The following is a 12,416-nucleotide window of genomic DNA, read 5'->3' on the forward strand; positions in this document are numbered from 1 at the left end:
GGGAAAATCCAGTGATGACCCTGAATCCAATGGCCCTCTCTGCCTCTGTCAGTGTCTGTCCGGTAACGCACAGTTGCCTGCCCTTGAATAGGACGTTGGTCACCTTCTTGATACAGTGGTGAACTGCTGCCTGGGAGACCCCACATATGTCCCTGGTGAATCCCTGCAAAGATCCGGATGCATAAAGTTGTCACGGTGATCTTGAGGGCCACTGGCACAGTGTGATCACTGAATCCCATAAATTGCAACTCATCCTGCAGTTTGGCATATAAGTTGGAGAGGCACAGTCTTCACTGACAATGCCACTAGGACATTTGGAGATAGCAGAGGTGAATCTGGTACACTCTGACACAGGTGGGAATGGCCAGCTGCTGTTACTCATTGTGAAGCTTCATGTGCAGACACAGCAGCCTCCTGGCAACCCCCCCCCCCCCACTTTGGGAGGCACTGTATTACACCATGGGGGTCCACAAAAACAGTGTATGAGACCCATGGCGGGTGATCAGTGGGCCTCCAGCGTGCTGTCCTTAGAGACAAAGTTGCCTGGGCATTTTTGCCTTTTCTCTCGTCTTACATGCTGATGACCCTCAGCACTCACCCTTGTTGATAGCCAACTCTCACCCAATAGTATGGCTACCCAACCCTCAACCAGCAGTATGACCACCCATGGCAACCACCCAAGACCAAGCCCACCCATACAGAGTGTACAGCACTGCAGGCTGACAAGGGCTTCTGCTTTCCCTTCTTCTGCTATCCAGTACTGGTTATGGCTGCCTTCCAGTCAGGGCACTGAGGCCTTGCCTCATTGCTGTCACCTTTCAAAAGCTGGGAATCCAAAGACACATGAGGGCTGCCTATTGTCCACTTAATCCTAAGCCCCCCATTGAATCACTTTCAATTATATGCTGTTCTACTAACTGTCCTACAATTTACATTACACTTACATCAAGTCAGGGTGGCAATGCAGCCTTGGTGCTCTCGTGCTGCTGACAAAATCCCAAACTGATGTCACATCATCAGATTTCTGGGCAGACATGTCCAATGCTATTCTCTGGCTCCCCCACACTGCCATTCCACCTCCAAACAGTCACATTAAATTCAGCCTGTCATCTGCTCCAGCCTGGAAGGATCTTGGCACAAAGATGTTCATGCCCATGATCAACTTTAAAGACATTGGCAATGCGATCCTTGCCTTTTCAGGCTACAGCAGGTGGAAGATTTCACTGAGCACCTCCTTTGTAAAATGAAGACATCACACACTGTTCCTTGCTGAGGTTGAGGCAAGAGAATCACTCCCTGAAGACCATATGGATATGGACTCCTGCTCACAACCCTTCTCCCCCTCCTGCTCCTTGCTCTTTGAACAGTTGTCCTCTACTGTGCTGCCTCTGCTCAATCTCCTGGTCATGCTACAGGCCAAGAGGGATGATAAATACAGCACCCATGACCATGAACAAGTGGTCTGAGCAGAATCCATGAAGTGAGAACTAAGGCCTTCACCACGTGCCACACCACTTCCTGTAGACTTCACCGACTTTAAACGAGAACAAACCACCAAGCACTCCACTAACTCAGCAACAGCCAGCAGAAATCAATCAGCAATTAGCCTGAATGTAGTTGATGATCCCTTTAAATAGCAGGTTCACCCTTTCTTCTTCACTTCTCCCCTCTTGCGCGGGGCGGGGGTGGGGGGGGGGGTCCTTCCTTCTGCTGGATGCATGTTCAGCTGGAGGTTAAGAGAGCATTAGTTGAAGCATTGAGGTTGAAAATGGCAGCGTTAGTCGAATCAGCACACTGACTGATGTCACAATCCACCTACTCTGCATACTTCTGGCACACGCTGCCTGCTCCTGCACTAACACCCTCCTCAAAATGGTGCCCGTGCAACCTATACCCGAAGTGCACACAAAACTGCACCAGTAACACCAAACATTGGTCACTCTGGAGCTGAATTTTGCAGCCCTGAACTTTGAAAGGATATTGATTGCATTGGAAACGGTTTAAGTCACATGATCAACAATTCAAATTCGGGTATCAATTCTGAATTTGGGGAATCAATTGAATTTTTGAATTGCAGTATGCAAGACTGATAAGGGACAAGATACGAATGTTTAAAATGCTTAGAGGAAGGCATAATTTAAAAGTAAGAAGGCTCTTTAACTTGCTCTGTTTTCACAGAATCAGCAAATAAAAATTAGCACTTCGCAAGCAAGATTAGAAATGAGAAGAAACTCTTGCCAATTTGGGGAATTAACCACCAGTAAAAGTCATCGAGAGAGAAGTTCAACTCCACTTTGCCTGGTTGGAGTTAAAATGAGTGAAGGGGGGCAGGGGGATGAATTTCAGGTTGCAACCCCTGCACCCAATCTGCCCTGCAAGCCGCCAAGCACCATATTCAAAGCGGGTGCCTTTTAGGTGCCATCGCCTTCACAAAAATGCAATGAGCCATTGCTGGTCCAGGTTGACCCCTTCTTCACCTCTCCCCTCTTAGTGCCTATCTGCAGGCAGGGTCGGCTTCAGAGCCAGCTACAATTCATTAGACTCTGACCGCTTGCTGCATCAGGATGCCCAACTGACTTTTGCGGCTTGCTGGTTCAATTTAACTAAGGCCAATGTCAAATTTAGTTCAGACCCCAAAGCAATTGCTTTGCTGATTTACAGCAGCAAATCTCATTTCGCCTTCATTTATGCTTCATCAATTAATTCATTTAAAAAATTGGCAGAGTGAATATTTGTCAAAGAATGCAATTGCAGGTTATAATAATTTGTACAGATAAAATGAGTACATATTCAAATGGAGCCTTATGAGTTCCCATAACACTGGAATAGTATTGGTGTGTTCACAAGATAAAGGTGGATGGAGAAAGCCACTCAGCCCCTTTTAGTCATTGACCCAGAAAAATTTACAATCTCCTCAATCAAAGCAACCAATGATGTCTTCATTGGATCAAGAGTTTCACCTCCACTGCCTTACCTGGAAGTCCATTTGAAATATCAACATAGGAGCACAAGTCAGCCATTTTTTTTTTTTATTTTTTTTTTAAACTTTGCAAAGCATAGCTTTATTTGTCGTGTAGATACACCGACAGTTTATGCAGTGCTGGAGGAAGCCATTGCGGCGCGTCTGGGCTTCGGGGTGGTCCCTTCACGGAATCCATTCCTGAATCTGCGATACACCACCTTCAGGTGCCTCATGCGGCCTGTACCAGTTGTGTTTCTCCTTTTGGCTTTAGTACTCCAGTTGTACTTCCTCTTTCTCTTGACAGGGTAGGCACATTTACCACAGGTCGATTTCTGCAAGTGAAATGCTTTGGCCCCACACCGCCGACAAAGCGTGTGGGTCTTGTTCCGCCTCTTACCAAATGACGATGTCCCCTTCGTCATTTTCACTGCACGCTCGAGAGCTATTTAGCTCCTCAAGCCTGTTCTGCCATTCAAATAGATTTTGGCTAAAATGACCCTCAAATCCATTTACTCCCATTTGTTCTATATCCCTTTGTACCCTTACTTATCAAAAATTGATCAATCTCATCTTGACAATTTCCTTTTTGATGGAATGAGTTCTGTACTTCCATGACTGTTTCTGTGAAGAGAGTTGCATGACTTCCTTCCTATATGTCCAATTCTATTCTGTCCCTTTGTTCTGAATTCCACCACTAGAGGAAATCATTTCTCGGCATATATCCTCTCAAATTCCTTCACCATTTAAAATACCTAGATTAGATCATTCCTCAGCCTTCTAAACTCAAGGGGATACATGTTGATGCAACATGTCAGTACCATTTAACTGTTTAAGCCTGGTATAATTCTAGTGAATCTGTGCTGTACTCCTTCCAAGATCAATATACTTTTCCTGAGGTTTGGTGCCCAAATCGTTGATGGTAATAATTTGACGACAATGGTCTTGCAATGTATTTTTACCCAGTCTTTACTTGTGCAAGTGCCATTTAAGTCTAGTGGTTGCATTTTTATCTGATTCAGCAAGTTGTGTTCAAGACCTACTCCAGAACTTGAATACATAATGAGGGCTGCCAGCCACAGTTTCCAATGGCCACTTGAAAGGGTCCAGTCCAGATTGCAGGATGATAAGTCGCTGGGAGGCTGTTGGAGCTGCAGTCGATATCCAGTGAGTTGGGGCAAATAGAAGTGCCCCATCTCACTTATACAGCAAATAATCCTGAAACACCGCCAGCCATTTTATCTCACTGCCAACAGCAACCCCACCACTGCCCCTGCTGCCCCACCCCCACCCCACCAGCTCTGTCTAGCCTCTCAGATAGAGCCATTACAGCCTAATGAACTCCTGCTGTTACCTGAAACATTACCATCCAGGTCCCCATAGTCCAAGTCCCATTTAGGACCCCTGCACCTTTGTTCATCCAAGCCCCCAACCATATCCTCACATCCTTGTGCAGCCAAAAGTTGGTTTCTGATGTCAGCAGTAATAGCTTCATGTTTAAGCACTTTAGAAGTTAGAATTAGAAGCAGAGTACACAATACTTTATTTTTAACATTACTAACAGATCTTGAGTTAAGGCAAAAAGGTCAGAAACAGTGTTATATCTTATCAATAGCTATATTCTCAACCAAAGCAGATGGGTCATAGTCATACAGCATAGAAACAGGCCCTTCAGCCCACTGTCCATACCGACCATAATTCCTATCGATACCAATCCCACCTGCCTGCATTAATTCCATATCCCTCTATGCCTTGCTCATTCAGGTATCGGTCCAGGTGCCTCTAAAATGTCGCTACTGTTCCTGCCTCCACCACCTCCTCAGGCAGCTCATTCCAGATACCCACTATTCTTTGTGAGAAAAATTTACCCCTTTGATTCCCTTTAAACCTCCTCCCTCTCACCTTAAATCTATGCCCTCTAGTTTTAGTCACCCCTACCATGGGGAACAGACTCTGGCTATCTACCCCATCTATGCCTCAATTTTATATACCTCCATCATGTCCCCTCTCAGCCTCCTTCGCTCCAGGGAAAACAGACCCAGCCTATCCAGTCTCTCTTTATAACTCAAGCCCTCCAAACCAGGCAACCTCCTTGTGAATCTTTTCTGCACCCTCTCTAGCTTAATCACATCTTTCCTGTAGTGCGATGACCAGAACTGCACACAATATTCCAAATGCGGGCGAACAAATGTTATGTACAACTGTAACATGACGTCCCAACTCTTGTACTCAATGCCTCGGTCGATGAAGGCAAGCATGCCATATGCCTTCTTCACCACCCTGTCTACTTGCGTTGCCACTTTCAGGGAACTATGTACTTGCACGCCAAGGTCGCTCTGCTCAACACCACTCCCCAGGGCCCTGCCATTCACTGTATATGTCCTGCCCTGGTTTAACTTCCCAAAATGCATCACTTCGCACTTGTCTGTATTAAATTCCTTTTGCCAATCCCTTGCCCACTTTCCCAATTTATCATATCCTGTTGTAACCTGAGACAACCTTCTTCACTGTCCACTATACCACCAATTTTGGTGTCATCTGCAAACTTACTAATCATGCCCCTGACATTCACATCCAAGTCGTTCATATATATGACAAACAGAGGGCCCAGCACCGATCCCTGCGACACACCACTGGTCACCAGCCTCCAATCTGAAAAACAACCCTCCACTACCACCCTCTGCCTCCCATCACCAAGCCAATTTTGTATCCAATTTGCTAGCTCACCCTGGATCCCATGTGTTCGAACCTTCTGGACCAGCCTACCATGCAGGACCTTGTCAAAGGCCTTGCTAAAGTCCATGCAGACAACGTACATCGCCCTGCCCTCGTCACCTCCTCGAAAAACTCACTCAAATTCGAGAGACAGGATTTCCCATGCACAAAGCCATGCTGACTATCCCGAATCAGACCATGCCTTTCCAAATGCATATAAATCCTATCTCAGAATCCCTTCCAATAACTTTCCCACCACTGATGTAAGGCTCACCGGCCTTTAGTTCCCTGGCTTATCCCTGCTGCCCTTCTTAAATAAAGGCACAACATTAGCTATCCTCCAATCTTCCGGTACCTCACCCACGGCTAATGATACAAAACTTTCTGCCAGGGCCCCAGCAAACTCCTCCCTTGCTTCCCATAGCATCCTAGGATACACCTGGTCAGGCCCTGGGGATTTATCCACCTTAATGCACTTCAAAACCTTCTTTTTAATGTTGATATGCTCCAGGATATCGTTGTTCCCTCCCTTGAACTCACTAGGTTCCATAATTCCTACACCTATCTATGATTTCCCTACATATATGCTCCTCCAATTCCCTCTCAGTATTGGGGGCCTTTAGTATAATCCCAAAGTGATCACCCCTTTCTTATTTCTAAGTTCTACCCATATGGCCTCGCTGGACGTTCCCCCCGGGATCTCCTCTAAGTACTGCCGTGATGTCCTCCCTAATCAATAGTGCAACTCCCCCTCCTCTCTTACCTCCACTTCTGTCGCGCCGGAAGCATAGGTACCCTGAAACATTGAGCTGCCAGTCCTGCCCATCCCTCAACCACGTTTCCGTAATAACTAATATCACAATCCCATGTACCAATCCATGCTGAATTCATCTGCCTTACCTGTAAGGCTTCTTGCATTAGAGTAAGTGCAGTTTAACCTACCAGACCTTCCACACTACCTGTCCTGCCCGGCCTGCCTACTAGACTTGCTTGCTTTAACCGCTACATTTGCCTCAACTATCTCATCTGTGACACTACTACTTTGGGTCCCACCCCACTGCAAGACGGGTTTAAACCCTCCCGAGTAGTACTAGCAAACCTCCCCACAAGGACATTGGTCCCCTTCCAGTTCAGATGCAACCCGTCCTTCTTGTACAGGTCACCTCTGCACCAAAAGAGATCCCAATGATCCAAGTAGCTGAAGCCCTCCCGCCTACACCAGATCTTCAGCCACGCATTAATTTGCCTTATCTTCCTATTCCTGCCCTCACCTGCATGTGGCACAAGGAGTAATCCTGAGATTACAACCCTAGAGGTCCTGATTTTTAACCTACTGCCTAACTCCCTATATTCACTTTGCAGGACCTCATCTCTCTTCCTGCCTATGTCGTTAGTACCAATATGGACCACGACCTCTGGCTGCTCACCCTCCCCTTTCAGAATGTCCTGCAGCCGCTCCGAGACATCCTTCACCCTAGCACCAGGGAGGCAACATACCATCCTGGAGTCTCGTTTGGAGCCACAGAAATGCCTATCTGCACCCCTTACGATAGAACCCCCTATCACTATAGCTCTGCCATCCCTTTTCCTCCCCTGCTGTGGAGCAGAGCCCTCCATAGTGCCACGAGCTTGGCTGTTGCTGCTTTCCCCTGGGAGGTCATTCCCTCCCCCAACAGTATCCAAAGCGGCATATCTGTTTGAGAGGGGGATGGCCACAGGGGACTCCTGCACTACCTGCCTGCGCCTACTACTCCGTCTGGTGGTCACCCAGCCCTTTTCTGCCTGTGCATGCATTACCTGCGGTGTGACCACCTCACTAAATGTGATTTCCACGACGTCCTTAGCATCGCAGATGCTCCAGTGAATCCACCCGCAGCTCCAGCTCCATAATGCGGGTAGCCAGTAGCTGCAGATGGATACACTTCCTGCACACACGATCGTCAGGGACACTGGAAGCGTCCCTGATTTCCCACATAGTGCAGGAGGAGCATATCATGGGGCTGAACTCTCCTACCATGACTTACCCTTAGATTAATTAGTTACTCCCTGAATTAAAAAATACTAATTACACTAGGGGCCTTGTTCTACCCACTCCAAACTAAAGTCCTTAAAAAAACACATCAGAGGTTTTTCTTTTTAAAAAAAAAAGGGGAAAGTTTTTTTTGTTGAAGATATTTAAATGCACTAACAGCTGCTACTCACCAACCAATCAGCAGGCAGCTCTCCTCTAACATCACTGTTGGCTTTTTTTTTTCAAAACTCCGGCGCACTGGACGAGCTCCGCTCCACTCCTGGAAGGTAAGAGACACAAGTCACTGTCATCTGCTTCAGACTCAGATGCCTCCTGAAGTTATATAGATTTGACCAATTTGTCTTGAGGATCTGAATCCAGATTATTGATGTAAAACAAATTAGTCATTTGAATATAAACTAATGTTAAATTGGTATTGTCAACATTTCTTCAATATTCTTTAGGAACAGAATAGAGTCATGTCACTTTGTGCTTTTGGAAAATAGAAAAAGATTTGCATTTATAGAGCATCTTTCACGACCACAGGATTCTCCAAAGAGTTTTTACAGCCAATGAAGTACTTTCATGAACAAGTGTAGTCACTGTTTTAATGTAGGAAATGCAGCAACCAACCTGCACACACAGCAAGCTCCCATCAACAGCAGTGTGATAATGGCCAGATAATCTGTGTATGATGTTGATTGAGCAACAGATATTGACCAAGACACCAGGGATATCTCCACTGTTAATCTTCAAAAATAGTGCCATGGGATCTTTTACATCCTCCTGAAAGGGCAGACAGGGCTTTGATTTAACATTGCATCTGAAAGATTCCCTCAACTGCACTGCAGTAGCATCTTTGACTTTGGTGCTCAAAGCCTGGAGTGGGACTTGATGCCACAACCTTCTCACTCAGGGGCAAGAGTGTTACCAGCTGAGGCATGATTAATGTTGAAAATAGGCTGGCTAAGACTGGCTTTTTCTCCCCCCTTGGACTGTACAAAACACGCAAAATACAAAACGAAACTGTCACGAGAACTCTCATCTTGAACCTAACTAATGCTAAAGAAGATTTGTAGATATAAATTAGTATGAAATAGCATCATCAAGGTCTCAATTACATGTTAGTTCACTGGACAATTCTTCCATGGAGCGTTGGGATGTGTTTAAGCTAGGGTTGTCCAATGGAGATCTTTGAGTAAGTGATTGTTCAAATAGAGGAAACAAAGAGGATGTCAAAGGCTTCATCTACTCCCATTGCCCCTGTCCACTTCCAAGCAGTCATTGTAACATCTTTTCCTTTAAGCACTTGTGTTCTCCATTGGGAATGCATGAATATAATGCTTAGTTTCATCCATTCTTTACAAAAGCAAATGTAGTGTAGTGCCTTTCATCTTTCCATATCAATTATTAATTTAGCTGAAATGAAAACAAAAAATGCTGGAAACACTCAGCAGGTCAGGCAGCATCTGTGAAGAGAGAAACAGAGTTAATGTTTCAGGTCTGTGACCTTTCATCAGAACCGAGAAAAAAAGTTAGACGTAAGCAAAATGCTGTGCATGTTGGAAATCTGAAATTAAACAGTAAACGCTGGAAAGACTCAGCAGGTCTGGCAGCATTTGAGGACAGAGAAAAAAAAACAGAATTAATGGGCTGGATTTTTTGGCGAGCTCAAAAAATGGCGGCCCGCCCGTACAGGCCGCATGCCAAATAGCCGCTGCAATCTCCAGCAATAGCCGGGGCGCCCTACCCCCACCAATCTCAAGGGAGCAGGCTGTCAGCCCCCAGCAATGGCGTCAGCTGCCTGTGTGCAGGCACCATTTTTTAAAGTGCAGCCAGCCCTGCCACCCAATTTAAAAAAATTTTTAAAGTCCTACCCCCCAAAATTAAATACATTTCAGAAGCCCCTTTCCCAGCTCCCCTTTATAACTATTTGCCCTTCCCCCCCAAAACAACACTTAACTTTTACATCTGACCTTCCCCCCCACCCCAAACTGCACAAAGTTTAAGGTTCAACCCTTCCCACCATCCCCTATACCCATTACGTATTATTTGACCTTGTCGCCCCACACTGAAACTTCTCTCCTCTTCTCCTCCACCCCCACCCCCCCTACTAGTGTCACTGCTTTTCCCTGGATGGGGACCTTTGGCGCAGGAGTACTGGCTGCCACACCAAAGATCTCAGCGGGCCCTCAAGATCACAGGTAAGTATGTAAATGTATTACTTTTACTCATTTGAATATTTAAATCCAGGTTCCAGTGGTGAGGGTGCCACCATGGAGCCACCAAGAGGATCGGGCCTGGCCTTCTCCCATCAAGGTCTATGGCGGGCCTCATCTGGAGCCACCTTCAGCCCACCCCTCCCACCGCAGAACTGGATGCCTGGGGGAAGAACAAAATCCAGCCCAATGTTTCAGGTCGATGACCCTTCATCAGAAAAGTTAATGTAATATGTTTTGAGCAAGTGAAAGTGGGGGGAGGTGGGGGAAGAAGAACAAAAGGGAAGGTTTGAGATAAGGTGAAGGGCAGGGGAGATTAAATGCCAAAAGATTTCATGGTACAAAGCCAAAGGAAGTGGCAATGGGACTAGCAAAGAAACATGTCTAGATGAGGACAAATGTCAGGATAGCAGACTTAGGAATGCAAAGTATAGGAATTAAGAAAGAAACGAGAGAGAAAAACAAACCGGGTTATGGTCTAAAACTCAATGTTGGGTCCAGAAGGCTGTAAAGTGTTCAGTCGAAAGAGGAGGTACTGTTCCTTGAGCTTGTGTTGAGCTGTCTGTGGCTCAATGGCTAGCTACTTTTGTGATCTTCAGTTGAGGAAGTGCATTATAAATATAAACCTGAAAGAATTCATTATTTTTGTAAAATAGTTCGAAAAGAATAGATGTCGATCAACAATTTAAATACTTCCAACAAAACATCTCAATTATTCAATTGCAGCCCCTTACCCAGTTTTTTTAATCAACCAGTCATGCTATTCACACCATGGGATCTAATCCTGTCCACTATTCCTGGAGGTATTTTATCAAAAGACTTTTTTTGGGAAGGCCAAAATCTATGGAATCTTTTGGATCCAGCATTCCAGTGAGTTCTTCAAAAAAAAACGGAATCAGGTTTGTCAAACAAGACAACTCTTTCTGAAGGCAGGTTAGGTATCATCCATCAGTTCTGTGCAGCCCAGCTGATGGTTTATAGCATCGCTAGCGATGCTCTCTATTAACTTCCCATCACAGAAATTTAACTCATCCCACTAGTCTTCCCATTCAATGGATCATATTCTACCATTTCCATCCCTCCAATGTGAGGCCAACAAATGCACCATCCCCTTTCAGTATTTAAAGGGATCATTCCCTCCTTGACCTTCTGGTCCATTCTTCAGTCAACCCAACATTTTCTCCCCTTCCCTGACACATTTCCATAAAAATCCCTGAGGTGGAACACTTTTCCCTTTCACATTTTCTCTTCCCACTGAATACACTTTCTGGGTGATTTACTTATACTTCTTCCAATTTAGTATAATGTATTCATTGCTCTCCATGTAATCTCCTCTACACTGGAGAAACACAGATTGGCTGATCGTTTTGCTGAACACTTCTGCTCAGTCTGCAAGTGTGACCCAGAGCTTCCAGTCACTTGCCACTTTAATCCCTCTGCCCTTGATGTCCTACACTGTGTAAATGAAGTTCAATGCAAACTTGAGGAACAGCACCACATCTTTCCTGGTGCCTTAACATTGAGCTTCACAACTTCAGACCTTCATCTCAGACAGCATCTGCTGGTAATTGAAGATGGCTGTACCAGAGCCATTTGGGGTGAAGGTAGACTGGTGTGTGGGTGGGAATCCTCAATCATTGCACATTGTGTGGTCTGCGCCTCTAAAATCTACCTGCCTTCTACCGCCTCATTCCCAGGCTATAAGAGCCTCCTCTTTAGTCATGCCTTTGTCATTCTTCATAATCCCCTTCAAGGGGAGCTGCAATGATCCCATTTGCTTCCTAATGGACTTATGCACTTAATATCGGCCAAAATTGTTTTCCCATGACTGACTATTTTTCCACTATCCTCCTGAATTTTCATTCAACTTTATCTTTTTTTTTTAAACACTCCTGTTTTGTATACTTTGCAGCTATCACAGGTATGATATCAGTGGTTATGTTGCTGGACTATTAATCCAGAGACCTGAACTAATATCTAGGATGCAAGTTCAAATCCCATCACTGTAGCTGGGGAATTTAAATTCAGTTAAATAAATTTGGAATAAAAAGCTAGTCTCAATAATGATGACCATGAAACTAGCAGATTGTTAAAACCTCTTAGGTTCACTAATAGTCACAGAGAGATACAGCACTGAATCAGGCCCTTCAGCCCACAGAGTCTGTGCCGACCATCAACCACCCATTTATACGAATCCTACATTAATCCCATATTCCCTACCATTCTCCTACCTACACTAGGGGCAATTTACAATGGCCAATTTACCTATCAACCTTCAAGTCTTTGGTGGTGGGAGGAAACTGGATCACCCAGCGGAAACCCACGCGGTCACAGGGAGAACTTGCAAACTCCACACAGGCAGTACCCAGAACTGAACCCAGGTCGCTGGAGCTGTGAGGCTGCGGTGCTAACCACTGCGCCGCCTAATGCCTTTTAGAGAATGAAATTGCTATCTGTCTGGTCTACAAGTGCCTCCAAACCCACCACAATGTGATTGGCTCTTTACTGCCCT

At 45.4% G+C, this 12,416-nt stretch overlaps 1 pseudogene; it reads right to left on the reverse strand.

Moving 5' to 3' along the window:
* Positions 1-3,031: 3,031 nt before the first annotated feature.
* LOC137352196 (large ribosomal subunit protein eL37 pseudogene) lies at positions 3,032-3,390 on the reverse strand (annotated as a pseudogene).
* Between the last annotated feature and the right edge of the window lie 9,026 nt (positions 3,391-12,416).

The sequence above is a fragment of the Heterodontus francisci genome, chromosome 3 (genome assembly GCF_036365525.1).
Source record: "Heterodontus francisci isolate sHetFra1 chromosome 3, sHetFra1.hap1, whole genome shotgun sequence".
Lineage (NCBI taxonomy): Eukaryota > Metazoa > Chordata > Chondrichthyes > Heterodontiformes > Heterodontidae > Heterodontus > Heterodontus francisci.